General features: G+C 42.9%; 1 protein-coding gene across 1 annotated transcript in view; it reads left to right on the forward strand.

Moving 5' to 3' along the window:
• The window catches only part of SCUBE1 (signal peptide, CUB domain and EGF like domain containing 1), a 209385-nt gene that overhangs the window by 55937 nt on the left and 129895 nt on the right, over nucleotides 1-23553 (forward strand). The gene's annotated exons all lie outside the window — the stretch shown is intronic.

The following is a 23553-nucleotide window of genomic DNA, read 5'->3' on the forward strand; positions in this document are numbered from 1 at the left end:
GTTGACAAGAAAGCAAAATGTTGTAGCATAGCATCTCAGAAATGTAGATGTATTTCTGCACTGTGTGTCTGCTTATGCAGAGTTATAGAGACAAGTAGTAGTTTTGATTTTCAGAAATGTGAACCTCCAGAATATATTCACAGGTCCACTTCTTAGTATGATTATTAAGTTTTAAGCAATTGAGGTATTTTGCTTATGACAAGACCATAGAATTAAGCTCCATCAACCAGTGCATTTTAAAGGTTGTTATCTAATAGGTTTTTAGTCATTCTTTTCAACATAAATTGTTCAAATTTCTGTCCAGTGTAAAGTAACCCTGCCACAAAGATATCCAGCAGAGCAAGGAATAGTAGCTGGAGGCTTAATGAAAGCCACTTGCGGAGTACTGCGATACAATCATTATTTCAATTTGCACGTTATAAAAATTCCCAGCTGTAATAAAAGAGAATTTAGTTATCTGAGCTGGAAACTAATGAAATAAATGAAAAATGAGACTTTAAAGGCAAAAGTTTCTCCTAAGGAATAGATTTATTGAGGGAGTTCTTATGGCAAAGAGGATTCCTGGTTTGCCGGAAGGACTGGAGGAGTGGATTTGAAGGTTGACTGCTGTATGCACATAAAAAATATGCATGGGAATAATGTGTTTCTGGTAACTTGTTTACAAAGAAAATGCCATATAAGACATGGATGTTTAATTTGAAGCAACATCTTCAAATTATTTTAGATCCAAAAAAACCAAGCAACCTACCAAATAGACTGGCGGTGACTGCAAAGTGTTTTATGAACAAATGGTTTGTAGCTTTTCAAAAGTAAAGCGCCAGTTTACAGTAACAGCAAACATTACCCTGCAGTGCCATGGTCCCCCACAGAAATACATCGTGTGGGTATGCTGGAGGAAGGAAATGAGATGAAATTGTCTCTTCCAGTTGTCAGAGGTGACTGCAAATAGTAAACATGCATGGTGAGAAAGTAAATAGCTTTTTTAATATCTGTGTTTACTCACTTTCATCTGTCTCACTTGTAAGTGGTGCTACAGAAACTGTTGAAACGCAAAAATACGGATGGACGTATTTAGCCAGAACTGTGCCCAGGGCTAGCTTGTGTCTGTACCTCTGTTGATAAACAAGGCTGAAGTGGACAAAGGCACACCACACAGCCAGCACTGCAATCCAAACACAAAGCGCTGACTTGCCAAAGCCCTTTAGCAAGCTTGTTGACTTTGAGCATAATAAGATCCATTAATTGCAGTGGGATTACTTTTCTGTCTCTGAAAAATGCATGTGCAGTCACACAATCTCGGTGTCCTTGACGTTACCTAAAGTCTCTCCAAGGACTTAGCTAGTCTAAAACAATCAACCACAAGGTTCTTCGTGCAGCTCGCTGCCACCTTTTCCCTCCTGTTTTTGAATGCCTTGGGGAAAGGGCAGAAGCACCGCAGGGTGCTTGGGGTGTCCTTGGAGTTGGGGTGAGCTCAGAAGGGAGGGAGCAGCCCCAGGCCCAAGCAGTGCCCTGCCTGCAGGCCCAGCGGCAGGGCTGGGCTTGGAGCTCCTCAGCCCATTCAGTGCTGGAGTAGTTTCAGGGCTGAAAAAGGTGTTGGATATTCTCATGGGGATTGAGCAGAGGAAGGAATATGGCCCTTTTTGCACTAAGCAGCCAAGGGAAAGGTGTCTTCCAATATGAGGCACCCTCCCTAAAACTGTGGGCTGCTGTGCGGGTTTTCTCGGTTCCAGAGATGCGCTCTGCCTGTGTTGTACCACCGTGCTCCTACCCACGAGCTGGGTTAAAAGCCACACTAGAGCTCATGGTAGGGGCTTTTAATATCATCCGTGTGTCCCAAATGACATGTTTGCTCGCCATCTAGAAGTGTTCTTACTATTTCCTGCAGACAAAAAGGACTAATGGTGTGCGAGAAATATGAATTTTACACCAGTTGGGAGGCCAGGCTGACATTAAAGTCAGGGCAAACCCTTGTTTCCCAGGATTTGCTTTGTTTCGCTGCCTTCATTCAATCACCTACTGATTTCTTATGTTTAGTCTCAGTATCTTTTGGGAGGATATTATGCCCAGCACAACTTACCTCATTTATTTTTGCATAAAACTTAATTTTCTTTTGCTGAGTCAGATATCAGTACTAGTTCACTCACAATAACAATGTCAACAATGGGGGGAGAGAATGGGAGGGAGATGGATTGTAAAAGGTACGGAGGACTTAACAGTTGTTTACCTTGGTACATTTTAATTGCAATGGTAAGTGTGAAAACTGTGAATTATACCAGAGGCAGGTTTGTGTTTGTTTCCTCATGACTTAAAAAGAAACCAGAATAAAACAGCTGTTACTGTGTCATCTCTAGCTCCAGAGGGAGCATGTGTTTAATAAATGTGGAGATTAGTATTGTACACTACAGCTGTGACTGAGTCAGGTGAGTGGGTTACAGCATGATTTCCCTTAATTTGATGGTAGGCCAAAAGCTGCAGTTCAGCAAAGCTTCTGGGCACATCCTTAAAGTCTTACCGATAGCAGAGTTGGTTATAAATCTGAATTGGGCTTAAAAAGAATCAAAGCAGACAGAGGTTAGCTGTATGTGCTTGTATCTCCGCTGAAGTTCAGAGCCAGCAGAGTGAAGGGTATGGTGTGGCCCATCTGCATTACAGCTGTAAAAGACATTGTGGTCAGGAGCCCTGGCTACGAACTGCCTTACCAGCCAGAATTCTCTGCTGAAGGGTTGTAGAAAGCCCTTGCTGCCCCCGCCTCCAGCAGGCACGTCTCCTGACACACAAAGGTTGTTTGCTTCAAGCCAGATACTTCACGAGTTCTGTGGCTAGAAAGACTTCTGTCTTTTGAGATTCCTTCCCCTGAATGTCTGCCTAAAGCACAGTTATATTAATGGTCTTGTATCTGCTAATCATTCACTGCCAATGTTTTTGTACAGCTAGTGCCAAGTAAACTAAAAAGGCAGGTGCAATTAGGAGTGGCAATTATAAGTGGAGACAAGAAGAGGTGGAGAAGTACCAGGCTTATAGAAGGCTGGAAATGATGATGGTTTGGTCAAACAGTGGAAAAGCTTTTTACACGGTTGTCACTATCATTTTCAAGCCTGTTAAAAAACGATTTGGCAAGGAAATGCATTTTCACTTCCCCTTATCCCATTAGCCTTATGTTCTCAGCAGAGTTAGGGAGTTTGACATAAAGTCAAGCTACCCCAATTTAGCAAATCACTGTGCTACAGAGTCTCAAAACCAGCTTCGCTCTTGCTGAACTAAAAGTGTAATAGTTTGGTCCCAGAGGAAGGGGAAACATGCTAAGCCGAGTTGTCTTGCATTTGTCATGGGCTAAGTGGGCTCATGAAATGGCTCACCATGCTTGTGCTGATCCATAGTAACTTGTTAAACTTTATTACATGTTTAAACCCTTGTTAATTCTGCAGTAGTAGCACAGGAGTCCTTTGCTCAGCTGACATCAAACTACCAAGTTTCTTCTTCTGAGGATTATAAAACCACCTTTGTTCATTTTTTTCATTCCTACTTCCCTTGATTTATTTTTATTCCTTACCTGTTTTCTTAGTTCAGTACGACTTTATAGCAGTAGAATAATGTGTTAGGACTCCCTGGGAGGAAGCATGATCCCGTCAGTGCAGGAAAGGTTACAGGCTGGGATTCTGGACTTTATTCCCATCTCTGGTGCTGATGCCTTGTGGGACTCTGGGCAAGAAGGTTATTGTGACTCAGAATTTCTGCAAAGCACTTTAGAGGACAGAGGAGCTTTTTCTACAGAAAGCACAATAATCTATTCATATTTAGATTAATGTGGAAGGGTGACTTTAAATAATTAAGTGTTGCCAGCACTGTTCCAGACTTCATGAAGTACAAGGTTTCTCATCTCAACTATGAAAGCTCTTTCATGATGATGTAACCAGTTAAATTACTCCATTACTTGAATATACTTTGCTGTAGCTACCCCGAGTACAGGCATCCCATTCACTGGAGCAAAACAGTCCTATTTGTCTTTTTAAATTGGAATCCTAATATGATTGTAAAGTAGAGGAATATATGTAAGGTAAATTATAAGGCTATCAATTCATGTGCCTTTAGATAACATAATAAGAAAACCTTACAGGCAATGTCAGTTTTATCTGGACAAACGTACGGAGATCTTGGAAGCTTTTTCTTAGAACTGCACACAGTATGACCTAAGGGTAATAGAAACTTGTCTGTTTATATGTTCCCATGATACATTTTGAATAATCAATTGATTGTCTTTCACAGAATATAGTATATAGAATATATCCAGGAAAAAAGGCTTAATAAACCATTTTAAATCTCATTGTGCCCTGTTAGATGTGTGTAAGCTTTTAAAACTCTGTATAACCCACAAAAATTGCTGTACTTTGGTTTCAGGGGTTCTTATTTGCTCCAGCAGCCTGGGAGAAGGGCACCTCACATTTGCTTTATCCATTCCTCTGGAATGGAAGGAGTTTGTAATTTGTCTGGAGGGAAGATGCAACAGGTGAAAACACCTGGTATAAGTAAAAAACAATCTCTGTTAGGCCTGATACCCCCTCTCTCATGTATCAGTGATTTATCATGATTAGGACTAGTAAAGTTACACTGATGTAAAACTAGTTTAAGTGAATTAAGTTCAGCTGTGAGGGGAAGCAGTAACTACGTAATCATAAAACCAGCATTAGGTGAAAGTTTAGGACTAGATGTGAGAGTAAGTGGTCTCATAGAATCATAGAGCAACCCAGGTCACAGGGACCTTGACAGATAACCTGGTCCAACCTTTTGTGGGAGAGGGAGCCCAGATGACATTGAGTGCCCTGTCCAGCCACATCTTGAAAACCGCCAGTGGTGGGGACTCTGCCCCGTCTCTGGGGAGGTTGTTCCGGTGAATGATTGTTCCCATTGTAAAAAATTTCTGTCTTATGTCAAGATAAAACATCTGGTGCAACTTGTAGCCGTTGCCCTTTGTCTTCTTCACGTGGCTCCTTGTGAAGAGAGCACCTCTTTGTAGCGGCCCTTCAAGTACTATCCAAATAAAACTAAGTGTATCCAGATAAAACTGCAAAAGCAGAGCTTAAAATATCAAAATTGTCAGTGGTTTTTTGTTGGGTTTTTTATTCCCTTCAGCTTTTCATATTCAATATTGTCAGTATTCAATAAATGTCAGCTTAAATGGTCACTGCTTAGGACGTCTTAGAATTGGATACAAAGGCATGTCACTTCTGGTTTACCAAAATTTGAAATGCATCTGAAACCTGAGGCTGCAATCTTCCTTTTATAGGTAGGAAAACCGAGGTGTAAATATTACAGTATTTTCTAAACTTCTTGTGCCTGTGTCTCAACTGCAGAGTAGATTCACTCCATTAGAGCAGCTGCAGTCCTGTTCCTCAGAGCAGCCCAGATGGAAACCAGGATGTGAGAAATGATATAAGATATGAAATCAAGGTAGAGTTTTGGTATATCCCAAGTTGCAGAGTTAAACACAGCCAAGGAGAGTCGGCCGCAGGCCCTCATGGGGACCAATTCAGACCCACGTCACACTTACATGCAGCAAAGTATGATGAAGTCTCTACATATTCTACCTTAGTTTTATAGCTCACTTGCCTTCTGAAGGAAAAATGTTGTGCTTCAAAATTTTCTGGGACTTTGAATTAGGCTTCAGAAAGCAAAGCAAGTTTTGTTGAGTAATCAATACCCTCTGCTGCTTTGCTTCAGCTGACATTGAATGCACCGGTAAACCAACCAGTTAGCAGGATGCAGTGGTGGTGAGTTCATTGAAACTCCGAAAGAGAAATCTCCCAATGCTCAGGAAGAATAGCAGATGCCAGATTTTGCCAAAATCTGGGATTGAATTCTAAGAGCATTGTGCAGAAGCTGTCCTGTAACAGCTCCCCGATTTACATGTACTGATCAGAACAGACATAAATATTTTAAAAATAAGAAAAGAATACTAAAAAAATTAAAGCCTAGATGTACTAGAAAACATCAACTGGTAAGTAATCTAGAAGGCGGGTGTATAACTTGCATATAGTGCTTGAACAGTAGTAAAAGTGAACGCCCAGTGGAACATGACTAAGTGATGAACTGGGACACGCCGGTCACTTCGCAGGGAGCCAGAATCTGAAATAGTTTCAGGGTACAGTAGTTGTTTGTGCATGGTTCCATTGCCAGTGCCTTTTGGTATGAAAAGGATGAAACTAAAGGGGAAAAAGAAGTGTGTGAGAAATAACGAAGCTGGAGATGCAAAGAAGTGTGTGTTGGAAAGAGCAGGTGTTTGACACGCCCTCAGCAGCGCGACAGCCCGCCAGCTTGCCGGGGAGCGGGAATTTGTAAGTCAGATCAAAAATCTCTCCACACCTGTGTGACAGAAAGTGCAGTGAACAGTCTGTAGCTCAGCAACTGACTGACTGGCAGTGCTGACAAGATGGGAAAGCTATACGCACGAATGGGAAAACACACTGGAAAGTAGTACCTTAAGAGAAAAAAATTAAAGAGAAAATATGCAAAGGGGGCTTTCACACTCAATCATTCAGTAGCACTGGAAGTGAACCAATGTTCTGTTCATACTGTCTGCTCTGGGTATAGCAGGATTATACTAAATAAAAGAACTGACATGTTTTTTAAAGGCCTCCAGCATCCAGTTGACTGAAACATCAGGTGAGAAAGATCTGGGAAGAATATTAAGCCACAGTGTACTGGAAAAAAGCTGCATTCACACACGCACAACAAGCGGGCTCTGTTCTGAGGGTGTCATACGTCGTATTTGTCACGGTGTGTCTCTTGTGCCATCAGGGGCACGACAATGAGTTCAGGGCCTGCTCTGAGTACTGTGGCAAGATGCTCAGCATCTTTCGTACCTGCTGTGGTCGCTGCGGGCCTCTCTGTGTGTGTCTTGTGTTCTTCACTATGCAGGGGAATCGGCCGCAGACCATGCTGCAGGCACTGTCCCTCTCTGCTGGGGATGACAAACCTCAGGTGCGACCCAGCAGGAACGCTCTAGAGGTTGATACCACAATGTGGTTTTGGTTATAAACCAGTAGGAATTCCAGGTATGAATGACAAATACCTGTTCGTATATACTGTTACCCTCCTGGATATGGTATGCAGACTATGCATTTAATGAGTTCTATTAATTATTCAATTCCATGTAATTATGTTTGAGGTTGCTCTGAGCTATTCTGAAATAATTTAGGAGCTGATGGAAATAAGAAGGCAGATGCTTGTATTTAACAGCCGTGTATATTTTCAAGCCTAAGAATACTTGTGTGCTCTGTTAAGCTGTATATCTTAGAAGTATCTAGGTTGTAAAATTGTTGGGTTTATTACTGTTCTTGATGGTATTTTGATTATTTTGTACTTGAGCACCAGTCAAGAATGGGGCCAGATTGCACATGACAAACTGGGAACGTTTACAGCCTAAGTAAAGAAGGCAAACACAGGGCAGAAGACAGCACAAAACATGTAGTCACTGGGAATGCTTTCGTGGCAGAAATGTTGTAGTAGCACCATGAGATGTTCTGAAGAGGGGCACAAAGGAAGAAGAGAGTGAGACCAGGGTATGTCAGGCAAACAGGAAGTAAGAGGAGGAGGGAGAAACAGCCAGCCAGGTGGGAATGAGGTGAAGTGGAGGAGAACAGACTGAAGAAGAAAAGAAGGGTGTGAAACAGCACAAGGCAAAATCTGTACTTCTCTGTCTCCTTAATTCCCTGGTGTACTAATGCCATTTCTTTTCCGTATCCTCTCCCTCATAGTTTTCTTTCCACTTGGCTAACTCCCTCCTGTATAAACCACAGTGTAGACACAGTATGGTCAAACTGCAACAATGTCTTTGAAAAGGAATGTTTTTTCTCAGTGGAATGGTCAGGTGCTGAGCTTGCAAAGCCAACCCGCAATCATGCACAGGTGATCAGGATGATGCCCTTGCAAGGGTTCAAGGCCTTTGCTTCTCCCAGGAGTCAAGAAATGCAGAAATAGAGATATTACGTGAAACGGGGAGAGAAGCATCGTGTGCTGTTCGTTACTCTCTGGACTGTGTTCACCACTGATAAGAGCACTGAGCTTGCGCAGTGAATCCGTTTACCCGCTTTTTGTGCGCGATGCACAGTATGACTGAGCACTTCAGAAGGCTCTGCCTGACTTACCAGTGCTGAGAAGCTGCACATAATCTTCTCTTGTTCCAACAGAAAGCATTCCCTTTAGAGTTAAGGCAACAGCTCTTTTGTCCCTCTCTGATATGGAACACCTCCTTTAAAAGTTCTTCTCTGTGTTTACAGCCGACTAAATCACTGCACACCCAGTGTAAGCCAGTAGTATCCAGCGTGGTGTGCCGCCAGCATTGTGTTGCACTGGTGATTTACCAGAGTTGGCAGGTTTTCTCCCTGCAGTTAACATGGGCTGAGGATAATGTAATAGCTGTTATCTTCAATCCATATCAAACTGCAAAGTATTAGACAGGCCAAAACTATGAGCCTCCTTACTCAAACATTAATTTTTGACAGAAATTCACATGATCGGTGTTGGCATTTTAGTATTTAGTGTAATGAGAATTGGTTATTTAAACTGACATTTGTTTGGAATGCTACAAATGCCAAGATGGGGCAGCAGTGATGTGAATTGTTCTTATGCCGTGCATTTCTCGTTCTGCCTGCTTCACAAGAGAATTCCCACTTATTTGCTTTTCTAATCACTAATTCACTAGAGGATGTTGCAGGAGTCTACAATAACTACCTCAGTACTCTAAACCCCCCTCTGAAATAGGAGCTATTATGCCATGTGCTGTAAATTACTGTTATGGGAGGCAGAAAAGTTAAATAATTTGCCTAGAGTTACGCAGGATGGCTGCAGAAATCCCAAGAGCTTTCCAGAAAAGCTGTGAAGGAATCATTTGACAGAGCATGCACTTTAGTTGATACTATGTTGATTTCACCAAATCTGTTTTATAAAACTGAGTATCTGGTTTTATGTGTGCTCCTACTAGGAACAGAATGCAGATACCCCAAGCCCCATTCTTTTGGTCTGTTATTTAATTCCCTTTCATCCCCGGTGCACTTTAACATCAGTGATTGATGAATTACATGTACGTGTTCAGAGATCAAAGTGTAGCACGGGGAGCTGGGGGGGTAACAGTGCATTTTGTAAATTCTGCCCTTTCCCACCTTTCCTCCCTACGCTTTTTGTTCTGTTTGTTCTCTATTGGCTCACTGTTGTAAATCGAACAATTTCTGATGGTGCCAGGCAGCTTGACTTACTGAAATTCAGGATGCCTGATGGCTCTCTGCACTGTGCCCTTGTACTGGGAAGGCAGCCAAACTGGCACTGGGAATGTGTAGGTTCTGAAAAGTGAGGTGGAGTGCAGCTACCTGAACGGGTCAGCCAGATGTTGTCAGCATTCTTCTTGGAAGGAGTGTATTTTTCCACTAAACCAGGTTTTGTTCTCTGAAGTAGCTGCTCTTCTTGGAATAATAATAATTGTATATAAAAAAGAAATCATAGGAAAAATCAAACATCCGAACTCTGAAGCATTTAGATGGGAAGGTATTGCCCTTGGCAGCGCATGGTGGCAGTGGTTAGGCAGCCTTGTCCGCCTCCACGGGCAGCTGTTGTATCGCAGCGTGGCATGAATATCCGCGAAGCCCCTATGGAGAGGAGAGCCTGGGCGCTTGGTACGAGGAGCTTGTACCAGGAATGGCCCAAGCCTGAAGCCTGAGGTGTCTGTCGGGTGAAGGAGCCTGTTCCTGGCAGTGTTTCGGAATTGCCCATTTCACAGGTGCAATAGTTCAGTGTTGGGGAGCTTTCCAGGAAAAGGCCAGACAAACCACAAGGGTCCTGGCAGCCCTGCGAAGGGCAGCCCTTGGGCTGGGCTTGGGGGGGCCTGGCCTGGCCTGGCCTTGCGGACGGCTGCACGGCCGCACGCTCTTCTCCAGGGCCAGCTTCCTGCTCCTCGCCTCTCCAGAGAACTGCCTCCAAGCTTCCCAGCAAGAGCTATCATTTGGCCTAAGTGCTGCCTTAATGGACATTTAATTACTCTGCTCTAATTGGAGTCTGAAAAACATATCATTAAAAAAAAGCCTGTAATAAGCTGTTTTAAACCAGCATTTGGTGATCAGTGCTTTCCTAGCCTAATCTGTGTGTCTCTCTTGAATCCCAAATACTATGTTTACCTGGAGATTTATTTTGAGAAGGCTTTCTGTGGAGATCTCCACATGACTTTTTAGCGTTTGGCTAAGTTACCATTTGTCTTCAGCTGGCATTAGTTGAAAATACCTCGTGCTGTTCAATGTTCCGAGAATTCACAGAAAGAGGTAGTGAGCTGTCATTCCTGTGCTCTCTCGCAGAGGAGCTGACCACTTATCGGCCAGATGAGCTCGGAATTAATCTGGAGGATTACCTGTCAAGAGCTCACTGAAATGCTCTGTGAAACAGCTCATGGTAGAGTGAAATGCCAGAAAAACAACAAAATCAAAGTGGTAATTCTCAGTAGTTAAATCTTTTAAAAGTAGAGCCTTGGTGGGAGCAGGAAAGCCCCTTTGTGTTATGTTGTTCTCATTAGTTTCATGCAAGAGGTACATCAGGTGGCTGAAGGAATTTTCCTGTTGCCCATACTGGATGTTTTTTAACCCAGCTCTGAGGGTTTCTAGACCTGGAGTGAATGGTGCCACCTCTGAGTGTCCATCAAATTCCCTTCTTGCTATTAGCTGTCAAGTGCCCAAACCCAGAAGATAAATATATCTCCAAGCACTCAAAGTTTACTGATGTGTCATTTGGTTAAATATTTTATGGGGTTGTTTTGTTTCTTCATTTCCTCTAAAAACACCTGTGAAGGCCTCATTTTCTTCGTGTTTATTATGACTCACTTTGCGGCGATGCTTTTGTGCTGAGCTATACTAAGTTGAGCTATCTCAAAAGCAACATTGTGGTCAGAAGCGTGGCTGTGTTGAATGACATCCCATTTTTCCTGTTCCATGTTTATTCTCTCCTAAGACTTCCAGTGTCTATTTACAGGCAGAAACAGGATTTCCTTGCTTTCCAGTATGACCTGGTATCAGGAAAAACTCTCCCATTTTTTGTGTTTACCTTGACCACCAACAAATACCATCCAAATTAAAATCTCTATTCAGTGTTTAGCTGATGTTTTTCATCAAAGTATGGAAATCAGATAGAGCTGCTTATCAAGAAGCATTCTATTTTTCCGTGTTCACCCTTGCACAGCAATATTGACTACACTCTATTTACTGTCTCAAAGTCTTGTTGACCTCTTGCAAACAGCTCATAGCTTCCAAAGGATTTTCTTCACCTTTCTTTTCTCAGGCTGTTAAGCCAGGGATGGCTACAAAGCAGATATGCTGCTAGCAGATGTCATGCTTATTTCCATGTGCAGCCCTGCCAACGTATCTTCATTCATCCCATCCTTTCACCTCCTTGCTCTTGTTAAAAGAGATGGAATCCCGGTCAGGTGTATACACGGCAACTAGGATGAAATCATATAGCTTGGTTAGACCATGAAATCTGTAGAGGCAAAGGACTGCTCCCACCCCAGCTGTGGTGTGCTCTGAAGTGGAGATGAGGTGTGAGTCTGACCAGACCGGTTGAGAAGCGCACAAACGCCCAGCAGCTTCAGTAGGATCTGAACCGGCATCACGAGACTCTGAACATCTGCCCACAAGAGAGATGGGATCAGAAGGTGATGCAAATTATGATTAGTTCTTTGGGTTATACCATTGCACAGGTAAAGAAAGTTGTGAATAACTGTACTGCCATCATAAACTTTTCCTCTGGAAGACCTGAGCAACCCTAATCTATAGGACTGAAGTGTCTCTAGGACCTACGCAGAACTTGGAGAGAGTAAAAAGTGCCAGAAGAAAACCAGTAGGTGATACGTAGATTAAAGGCAGCTCAGTACTGAAGAATATGCTTGCGGGGCAATTACTAATTGTTCACTAATCCAAAATGCTACTAATGATTGTTGTAGTAAGACGTCGGTACGTGCTGTAGCAGAGCAGTAAGCAGCTGCTGGGAGTCACCGTGGCGCAGAAGAGAGCCTGCTAGTTTTAAAATGAAGCAACTATTCTGCAATGACAAAAAAGCCTCAATGCACAGAAAAAGAGCAATGATACAAGAGCAGCAGAGTGATTTGTGTACGTGCTGGATGTTTCTCACCTGAATGTGCCAGCAGAGTACGCAGACTTCTGCGAGAAGCAGGTTCTGCCGCTTTCACTCCGCTGTTGCCCTATAAACATTTCATTCATTTCTGAAGTGCAGCTTGCAGATTAGGCTTCCACTCATTGTGTTGGCAATAGCATTTGGGCTTAAATGGCTAATAACATTGGACTGCTATTTCAGGTGCCTCCACGTGAAATCTGATGCTGAGTGCCCCAGAAAAAAACTAACCGTTTGTGACAGGAACGGGATCGAATTTGCTGCGGTGTGGAAAATGTGTTTGACTGCACGCCCACTGGGTGTCGGTTTGGGGCTGCTGGGAGCGTTTGAACGGAGAAGCAAGAGGATTATTTTGGTGAATGTAAATACTAACGATAGTAAAAGGAGAAAGTATAACTGTGCTTTAAAATGGTCCTCTTGGTAATATTTGTGCTCAAATAAAGGATTTTGTTGCCTGAGGTCACCACACAGTGTTTCTGGAATGCCTTAATGGTGCCGTCTGAGCAAATCTTGATAGCAGGTAACTTTTCTCAAACGGCAATATATTCATCATCTCCATTCCACGCCCATCCTTCCCCAGCACCTCTCGCTTTTCCCCTGACCTAGACCCAGCAGCATGTGAATCACTCATCTCTCTGCCTCATGCCCCCACCAAATGTTATCATCGCACTCGCTTGAACCCTGACATTTGATTTGTGTAAGCTAGCATTGCTGTGTGGCTCAGACTGACATTTTATTCAGGTTCCTTCTCTGAGGAAAACTCTGGGAAAACAGAGCAACGTACTCCATTTCCACAGAATGGTAAACTATCTTCCCATGAAAGCAAACCCAGTAAAAAGTTTGGAAGAGTTTTCATAGCTAAATGGCCCTTCCGTGTTGCAGATACACTGGACTCTTACAAGGCTTAGAAAACAATATGTAACACCACCAGTGTATGTGTATTTAAAATTGGTGTGTACAGATGCATATGCATTTTGTAAATACATTTTCCTAAGCTGAGCTTGAATGTGGCTGCTGTGACCCCACTCCTTGCTTGCCATACCCAAGGGAGGCAGCATTGATTTTGTTCTCTGGGTTTTGTAGGTTTTTCTGAAAGCAAGGGAGAGGCTTGTGCCTACACTGCATTTTACTTTAATGTATGGGCAGGCTTTCAGGCCTTTGTTGATGGGACTATTCATGTGCTTAAGTGTTTTGCTGGATTGGAGCCACAGAGCAGTTAATGAATTAGTGCACATACCAGGGTATAGCATTCTATTTCTTCTTTCCAGACAGTTTGCATTTCCAGTATTTGTATAGGATACAGGGTGACCAGCAGCCTGTTTTCTTTATTTACAAAATTGTATGTAAAAATGTCTTATCAGTAGTTTGTATTTCTGCATCGCCTTCTGATAGATGAATTATCTTCCCCTTTTCTTCCCATCCAAGCTCTGTTTCCTAAGGAAAAAGTGTTTGTGGTGGCCACTGTTGCCATACTTTCTTCTCTTCCATGAAAGTGCAATGTATGACTATATTTTCTTGTGGTATGTCCCAGACAGTGTCAGAAACAGAATTTAGCTGCCAAATAATTAGAGTGATAGTGGCAGCAGGTATTCAATGCCGGCTGACAGAAGCTTCTCTGAAAGCATTTGCCTAATTCTGTGCTTCCAGCTTGGAGTATGGGAGAGTAGTTGTGCATCTTCTTGGCAAATTTCTCCTTTGGAATTAGATTTCAACAGTGGTGTTTGGATTGGGAAAACACATGTTTGTACACAACTCATTAGGCAGCAGATGATATCTCATTTTGCTAAATTACTGGGATCTTCTCTATTGGTGGTACTTTAGTAGCAAATTGACCCGTGAGCTGAGTATCTCCACTCTTCCAGGGGCACTGCTTTGTGTGCCATGTGCTGTCACTCACCAGCCCCTTTGTGTCCCAGCTGGGTTGGGTCCTGATTTCTTCTTTGGATTAATACTTGGTGGCTCTCTCCAGCAAGGTCATGCCCCAGCAGAGCCGATGGCGCCAGAGTTCCACCTTGCAGGAAGCAGTGCTGCTGACTGCATCTGATCCTGCGTGTTGACGCCATTTCCTGCCCTGCCAGGCCTCTTTCCATCCTGCAGCGTGATGCTGTCTGTCTCCAGTGCTTGGCTGCATTAACTTTTCATTCCTGTGTGGGCTGGTAGACCAGCAGGAATTTTAAGGCGTTGGTGTATGTATTGTTTTCTCACAGTGCTGCTTCTGAGGTAGCTACCTATTCTTTAATAGAGTGCCTTTCATCCTGAAGTGGCCCAGGGTGCTTCACAGGTGTGGTCCTAGGATGTGCCATTACCTCTGGACAGAGGTGCTTGAAGCAAGGACAGTATGAGAAGGATGTAGAGCATGCTCCAGGTTGTAACGCTCCCAGTAGCGATGAACACTAGTATCAAGTGAACAGAAGGAGGAGCTAGGGATTGTTTTCCCTTCACCATCTCCCCGAAGAACAACTGGAACTCATCAAGTAAGAGGGGATAGAGACAGGTGGAGGCAAAAGCCTTAGGTTTGGTGTTGTATAGAGTGGATGTGCTAACAAGCAACCAGGGTCAAAGAGTGAAGAGCAGATGGACTCATTCCTTGAGGGGTGCAAGCTCTCTCATAGCGAGAAATAAGGAAAGAGGGGTTTGTAGAAAAAGCAAAGTTGCAAGTATCAGCTACTCTGTAGGTAAAGAGAGGAAAAGTGGAGTGGTAACTTGCAAGGGATGTTATGATGGAAGAAAGCTGGCAATGCGGTAGCTGTTGGCCAGCATTACATTAATTTTGGGGTTGGACTCGATGATCCTTATGGGTCTCTTCCAACTCAAGATATGTTATGATTCTGTGACTAAGGGTGTTAGCAAGCAAGCCAACACAAAGCGGGAGGATGCCTCAGGAAGATAGAACTAGATTGGGGTCAGAGAGTGACAGAAGAAAACTGGATGAGTGATGTTAAAGGAATAGGAGGGAAGAGGAAGAATTCCAGATCCTTACTTGGAATTCTCCCTTGTGTTATCTTCCATTTCTCTCCATAAGAGGAGACAAGTAGCTCAGCCACCTCCGTTGTTAGCATGCCCTTTTTCTGTACCCAAGGACTCTGAGCAGAAGCCCCGTTGAGATGGGGCAATGAAGAGACAGGTTCTGGGCAGGATATGTCATACTTATTTGGGCAGTTGGGCAACAGACCCTCCATTGTGCTAGAAGATACTTTAAAGAAAGTACATGGAATTTTTGTATTTCCAGGGACCTGCAAGATGCATCAGATTACCGTGGTGAGCCCCCTTACCTTCACTGGGATATAGAAGGGAGTTACTTACACCTGGGAAGTCAGGAGAAATCTTCTGGGATCCTTTCTGCCCCTGTTAGGTTCATCAGCTTCTATACAACAGTACAACCTGACAGTCATTTGTTGAGAGGGTAGGGGGACGAGTTAACTTGCTGTAAACAGCCTCAGTAAAAAGGAGTTAGTGGTAACTGTGTAGTATTATATACAGTATGGTGCTGGGGGGTTGTTACTCCACTGAAGAGTAAGTGGGAAGTGAAAGAAAACATACCTAGGCACAGTGAAGTGTATCTGTACTTATAGACAGTCAGTGTATTGGTACATGCTGATTCATAAAAGCATGTGTCCCTTCACACAGCAATTCCATTCTGAGTCATGGACCTTCTGAAGACGTATGGGTATTAAACATAACTAAAATAACTGCTGATGTTTTGAGGTAGAGAGGAGTTATTCTCTAACACAGTGTAAGCACCGTAAAATACCTGTACAGTCCTTCAACTCTCCGCATTGAATTGGTCATTTGCTGAGCTAATTCTCACTCCTTACAACGTTAGCAGCGGGCCTCAGTTGATGGTATCATTACAGCCAACACAGATCTCAGATTAATACCACTGTTGCCCTTTTGGTTTGAGTCTCTGATTACAAGGAAACGGATACACTCTGAGATGCTATGAGGGAAAAGAACTTACTCCTGCTTTCAATCTCCGTGGAAAGCAGAAAGTCATGCTGCCTTCCACTGTTCCTGCTAGATGAATGCAGTGACTGTGTGTAGCACCCTCCTGTGGTGCCTTGTGGCTTTTACTGCTAGTTTTATTTTCTTCTCTGATCTCTGTTTACCAAAATTAGTGTCTTCATACCGACACATACATCCATACACAAGTTGTAGCCAAGACTGAGGACAGAAAGGTAATGAGCAATTCATGCGATGCTGTCAGCTTTCCTCATGGGTCTTATTCTTATTTCTGGATCCTACCACATCTTTTCCCAATTCCGCCTGCCATCAGATGTTGAAAAACATTTTATTGCTTTAATCTTCTGGTTTCTGAATGTATGTAGTGTAATGTTAAGAAGGTATTTGAAAGAAGGAGAATTATTATGAAAAGGTAGGTATAGTGTGAATAAATACCCTTCATCACACCTCTCAAAATTCCTCATTCTTACTTGCTGGTAGCATCCCTTTTGATCCATTTCTGACCCCTTGTCTGAGCAAGAAGTTGTCAGTCATGCTGAAATTAGTTTAAAGACTTCGTATGGGAACAGTCACCTGAATGATTTCTTTCTACAGTTTACTTCAAGGGTTGAGCTTATATTTCCAGGGCGTGGATCAAACCACACTAGTCTGCTGTGATGCTATTCCATTCCATCTATTCTACTGTATCCTAATCATCTTCATGTAAAAACACTGCAGTATTAATCTGCATCATCCAGAGCAGTTATTTCTATTGCATATTGCTTGTTTGTATTCTCATCTTTTCCCCAAAAAAGCGTGTACAGGTTTTCATAATTCTTTTCCCCTTCTTCCGCTCCCCTCCAGGAAGGAAGTGTCTCTGTCATAAACCAGCTTTACCTTTCTCAGGCAGAATTACACCTCGATGAAGAAGTGAGCTTTTAGCTGGGGCATTCACAGTAGGGACTTTTTAATTCCTTTGAAGATGATGAGGAACTGGGTGTAGAAGTCATTTAAGATAAGAAACAAAAATTTGATGACACCCATGTAGAAAATGGAGCGGACGTCTCGTGTGCCTAATCTAGGTAAGGCACTGCGGTTCTTTGTAGTGTAGCACCAGCATTTCCTGAGCACTAAAGGTTTTGGGCCTGGGTGTATCACCTTGCTGTGGTCACACTGAAAGAGGATAACATCATGAACTACTGAACTCAGTCTCCTTTTTAGCCAGAAGGTTTAGAAGGTGCTAATTGTGAACTTTGCTGTGTTAGGGTTTACTGGGCAAGGAGTGCAAGAGGCTGCTTTAGCTAGGGATAGAGCTGACTAATTAACACTCAGCCAAAAGAGGCTGCAGAGTGTCTGCAAGCGGGTCAAAACCCTGTCCTGTGTCCAAGTGCACCGTTTGCTGTAGTTCAGCATTAGTCACGCTTTTTCATGGTGATACTTTCAGATTGACGGCTGAGATGCATCAGTGGTAGAACAGACTGCTTCCGTTACAAGGAACTACTCAGCAATGCATTTCTACAACAAGGATTAATTTTCTGATCGTGCTTTGCAGCTCTGTGTTTAAGCCTTTGGTTCCTTCAGGTACAGAATGACTCTTTTTTTTTGGTGTGTGGTTTTTTTTTTTTTTTAATGACTAAAGGTCTGCTACCTCCATAATAAAAACAGACGCTATTCCATATGGGTTTGAAAAACAGTCATACCAAAATTAGGTTGAACTGATAGGTTTCAGACTCTTGTTATCTGTTTAGAGAATGTTGCTCCTTTTGTATATTAAATTGCTGTTACATGTCACTGTAGAAACAAGAATGGTTAGGTGAGTGATGGGAGAAAGGCTGACAGAAAAGCACTAATTAAATACTGTTTTGCAAAGCCCTCATTGAAATTCATAGCTTGGTACCTTTGGGGACTTGAAAGTAGGGGAGATGGAAAGATTTCAATTAAAAAGGTATTTGTACGGTTCTTTGTGAAGCCAATCATTGCCTTTTTAATATAAAACATGTAAGTGTCTGTCTGACATGCTTTACAAACATCAGACATCATGCCTTGAAACAATGAGCGTTTTAGTAGGTCTCAGAGCAAGATATTTCAAAATAAAATAAAAATGCCATAGACCTAAAATTTTATTCAGAGCAAGGCTTTGGGTTCTTTTTTTAAGCACAAGTGCAATCTTAAATAATTTCTACATTGATTGACTGATTAGAAAATTTGTCAGGAGAAATATACTTGCAAAAATAAATACAGTTGCTTAATAACTAATTTAATTATTTGTGTTCAGCTACAGTTGTAGTTGCCATTTACAGTTTTTTAATGTACACAGTGATTCTTTTATTCTTACAAGGCTTTTAGATTTATATTTAATTTCAAGGAGTTCTATAGCACAACACCTCATTGTATTGGTGTCTGAGCAACCTCAGTCAATAAATAGCAGGATTATAGCAATGTATGGCCAGAAGAGGCCACGAGGGCCATCAGCTGAAGTCAGTTGCAAGAGATCCATAGTCAGGAGGGTTCAGAGAACATCTGTTCCAGGCACAACTGAATACCACGAGCCACAGAACGCTTGTCAGCAAAACAAACTTAAAATTTACGGTAGAACCCCAGAAGCCACAACTGTAATTTACCACAGTAAGAAAAAGAAAAAATTCAGGCCATTGCCAGGTTCCTAGATCCCTGAAGTCATGGGGAACGGAAGCGAAATTCCCAGATAAGCCGAGTGTTCTGTGCCCAGTTGTAGAAGACAGCAGATCCAGAGTGACTGCTGCTGAAGTGACTTGTCCCTACATCTCCTGGTCAGAATATGAGGAGCATGTACCAATAAACAAACACGGGCAGGTGCTTTGAGCAGCTGCTGTAAGAGCAATAAAACCTGCCCAGTCTAAGCAGTATTAGTCATCCTCTTGCCGGATCAGGAGCTCTGTCTCACTCCTACGTATCCAAGCAAAGCCAAGAGTTTTATAGCATGCCGTGGAGAATCCCTGGAACAGGTTAGTGCAGATGATGGGGTTCAGGGCAAGGTGCCTGAGCAGAGTGGTCTGAGGCAATTTCGCCGAGAGGTGCAGAGTTATTTGGATCTCATTAGACCTCATGCAACACTTGACACTGTATCTTGAAGCCACAAGGTTTCGACCCTGTGAATCTCTAGAGCATTAGCCTGGAATGAACAGGATTTCTTGGCCAGAGCACAAACAACATCGTATTAGGTCAGTGCCCTTTCAAGGGAAGATTGCTCATGAATTTAATCTTCTTCACTTTATCTGGGTTTGTGCTGGACATCTGTGATGACACTTGAACCCCTAACTGCTGCATGCTTGGCAGCAGCAGCAGCGCATTTAACAGGCTTCACAGGAAAGACAAATACCAAAAGGCTGGCTATTCTGATAAGATAAATTCTACCTCCTTTATGGGTACAGAATGACCAAGGAGGATGTAACAGAATGCTTTATTTGAAATTAATCCTTTCATCTAGTACCACTCCCCACCCAAGTTCTGCTCATCAGCTGCCTTTATTTCAGAAGTTGCCCTAACTGTTTGCTTGATCCAGGAGTTTATCTAGGGAAGCACTCTGCTGATTTTATTTCTGCAGATTTCTTATGTATAACTGCTCAGGTTATGCCTGTAAAGAAACTTCGTTATGGTTATCAGGAAGAATGAGCAGGAGTCAGGAGGTAACTCTGGGGTAGGACCTGTTGTCTCGTGGTCAGTGGAACACTTGCTCCCTACCCATGCCCACGCTACCACAGTAACCCCTGCTGTGTCTGTCTCCCTTGTGACTGTGGCCCCAGCCGTGCCCCTCCTGCATCCCCAGTCCCCTGTGAGGGTGGAAGTGGCGTGTGCTGGGGTGGGTTCTGGGCTGGGCTTTTCTCAGTGAGTCCTCTCGTTCTGCATGCTGCCTGAGTGGCTCGGATGCCAAGTAAAGTGGGTAGTTCTTGCGGTAGTGTTGCAGCCTTTCCCAGCTGCAATACCAGTCTGGTTCTCTCCTCTCTGGTTGCCAGTTTTCACAAAGCTTGTAGGAATATAATTGATACCTCTACCCTTGAGCTGAGCGAGTTGGGATTGCCCAGTGGAGTCCAAAGTGACTGAGTGGAAGGACTGACAGATGGACAAGACAGCACAGTCACACAAGCATTGTTTCCTTGTAAACAACAATAATAACAAATACCCATTAAATAATAATAACAAATTTTACCAATAGTAACAAGTAGTAAAAATAAATCTCAGTTCATTTATTTGGTAACTATAGCTGCATTTTATTTTAAGGTAATGGCTACTTGAAAAGTTCAGATGTCTAGGCTTGCATTTTTCAGTTCTGAGATTTTCTTAATTTTCTTTTTAAAAAGTTGTATACACAACTTGAATAAAAATATATACTCTCTTAAAATTTATTGTAATTTTTGGCCACCCTCGCTTAATAATTACGGCTGCTCTGCACAGGCTTAAACAGAGTAAGAACATAGTCTGCCAGTGGCAAAGCTTGTGCATTTTACACTCTGAAAAAGCACATAACTATCACTTAGGTGATGAATATTTCAGCAGAGGAGCTGGTATTGAACAAGATGATGCTATTTTCTTTTTATACCACTAAGATTCTTAAAAGACTGACTTCACTGTGGTAATTGCTACACAAGTGGTGAAAATCTCTAATGCAGTGCATTTGTTTTGTGAACAGTACCGTGGCCAAAAAATATATCTAGGCAGCATTACTGAAGTGCTTGTGGAAAAGCAGTGTTAATTTGTAGTACGGTAGCTCTTAGGTCAGGGTCTATTGTGTTAACTGCTTGCACTCTATACAGCACGGGCGAGACAGGCTGAGAGGTTGAGGCTCTCCCTTGCCACTGGGATAGACAAAAGATGTGTATCCCTACTTTACAGGAAGGGAAGAGTGGTATTCAGCTGCACTCCCCAGGGAGAGAACGCTGCCTCCTGATCTCCAGCCTTCCCTACTGGTGTTGGGCAGCATTTCACAGACAAACTGTTCGTTAGTTGAAAAATCATGTTTACGCAATCTGGAATGATAAGCAAATTCACAGAGAAATCAGAAAACTTATTCAGGCAGAGAAACAGTATTTTGAAATTAAATACACGTACATTTTGTTTAGATTTTAGGGGAAAAAAAAAAGGTAAAATACCCAAAATAGTTGCAGGTTAAAAAGCTATTTTGCTTTGTCTTTAAATGAAACTGTTGATGCTTCATTTTGCTGAGAAAATTGCAAAAAATATCTTCTGAACCTAAATGAAACAAAAAACCAGAAGTCTTTTAGACTTGATGCACAAAGCCACCCCCCTTATGGGTATGAGGGAAGGTGGCTCTCTGAAGCTTCAGTCACAGGGATGACTATGAACTAGAACCATGAAGGGGTTCAGAGCACTTGGGTCTAGGAGCTGAGGCTCTCTGTGGAGAGCAGAAAGCACCTCGAGAAGGCCCCCAGGAACACTGGTATTACATGCCTGAAGTTAATAGTGCAAATATATCCTTTGCCTTTGATTTTGATGTGAATTCGGTCCTCTCGTGTAATGTCAAGAACTGTGAAGATAAGCTTACTTCTGTTTGAAAAAGAAGCCAGTTACATCCTGTTATTGGTCTACTAAGGCAGCAAGGAGCAGGATTTATTCCACCGGTATTGTAAATATAAGCAGAATGCATAGATGTGTAAAATGTGTAGCATGCATGTAACATTTGTCTCGGCAGCAATTAAACCCCCACTAGGTAAATTGGAAAGAAAATTTCCTTTTAAATTCTGAAATAAAACTCCATTGCACTCCAGATTTTACTTGGTATGGTAAACACTTGTTTAAAGTTATTTAAAACTCTCGCAACTTAGGCTTTTTTTTTAAAAAAAAAGTTGCCAGTATTTTCCAATGTACATACCTAGCTTTGCATTCTGTGTTATGAGTCTAGTTCACCTTTAAGGATCTAGAAAAATGGTCTTTTCAGTCAGAAAGCTGTTGGGTGAAAGTAAAGGGGAATCAAATACCTAAGTGTGTGAGTTGGTGCTTACCTGCCCGTTTATTTCTGTAAATTAGCAGCAGAAAAGCTAAAAAGGAGAGTGCTTAAGAAATGTCTCATCTGCCTTGTGAGTAAAATAATTTTTTCATTATCCAGGAAAAGTGTGGGATGGAATAATCTGTTAATAATGGAAAAAACCCGAGTATGTGGGCCATCGGGAGCATGCTGGAGGGACGAGCGGTGGCCGTGTTCCGAGGGCAGCTCCCTCTTGCCTGGCACCCTGGCTCCTGTAGCAGCCCCAAGTGTCTGGGGAAGATGCAAAGCAGGGCAGGCGCGTGCGATGCTTCCTGGCACCATTTCCAGCTCGGGGGGGGTGTCCTAAGCCGGGTGTGGTTTGTCTGCTTTGTAGCCGTTGGGGGGTTTCTCTTCCACATACTCTTCTTCTTTACCCTTGAACCCATGTAGGCCCTTGGCTGGGAGCCCCACAGGCTCCTGCCTCTCACCTGACGAGCTGCCGCCTCCTCTTTGCCCCCTCCTGGCTCCTGCTCCCCCCGGCCAGTGGCCTCTTGTTCCCAGGGAGCAAGAGCAGGAGAGCTCTTGGTTTGGAGGCGCTCTCGCACATCCCTCTGTGGTATTGCAGACCTCGTGACACCATTTGCCACCCGTAGCTAACCAGTGATTTACTGGTTATCTGTCAGGACGCAGTACGGTTTGCTGCTAGCTGTGGGTTTGGAGTAGCGGGGCCACGTACGTAAGGGAAGGTGAGGCCTATTGGGTACTTCTTTAGTTGGGGTTTTCTTTCAGTAGTGGAATTTATTTTTTTCCTCAGGAGGCAAAATTTATAGTTTGAACTTTCCAGCACGTATAAGCCAGCCCAGATTTATTATAATGAGTAAAAGTGGATGCTTCTTCCTAATTTTGTTTCCACCTTTGTTAGGGGTGAATCCAAACCACTGTAGATCCGTGCTGGTGTCTGTCAGAGAGCCTTGACAAAGGGTGGGAGTTTGCTTGCTTGAAGATTACATGGGATTCTGGGTTTGAAAAGGTAGTAAGGGAAGCACACAGGAAATATGAAGCATTAGAGAGACTTCTGAGTAGGTAAACCAGGACTTGTTTAGCAAAAACATCAAATACGTTTCAAAGTAAATATTGAATGTATCTGAAAAAAAAATCTGTGACTGTATTTCCTTCTCTCCAAATAGACTAACTGATGTAAAGTTCTGTTTCATGTGGGTGGCTTGCTATTAAGAAGGATTATTTTTGTTGCACTTGATAGTACAAAAAGGTCGCTTTTTCTCCCTTTCTTAAAAGGTACAGTGGTGGTTCCTGCCCAGTTAGAGCTAACCAGGCAGGCATCCTGCTTTGGGCCTTGCTACTGTCTTTGCAGCTGGTAATTCTCCTTCCAACTGCTTCATACTGTGCTGCCAAACGATTCCCTATCTGATATTGCGGCTGTACTTTCAATATAAGCACACCATTTTCTGCAGCGGGCTGGGGTCTGCAGTTCTCTTGCT

Source organism: Strix uralensis, chromosome 5 (genome assembly GCF_047716275.1).
Source record: "Strix uralensis isolate ZFMK-TIS-50842 chromosome 5, bStrUra1, whole genome shotgun sequence".
NCBI classification, from domain to species: domain Eukaryota; kingdom Metazoa; phylum Chordata; class Aves; order Strigiformes; family Strigidae; genus Strix; species Strix uralensis.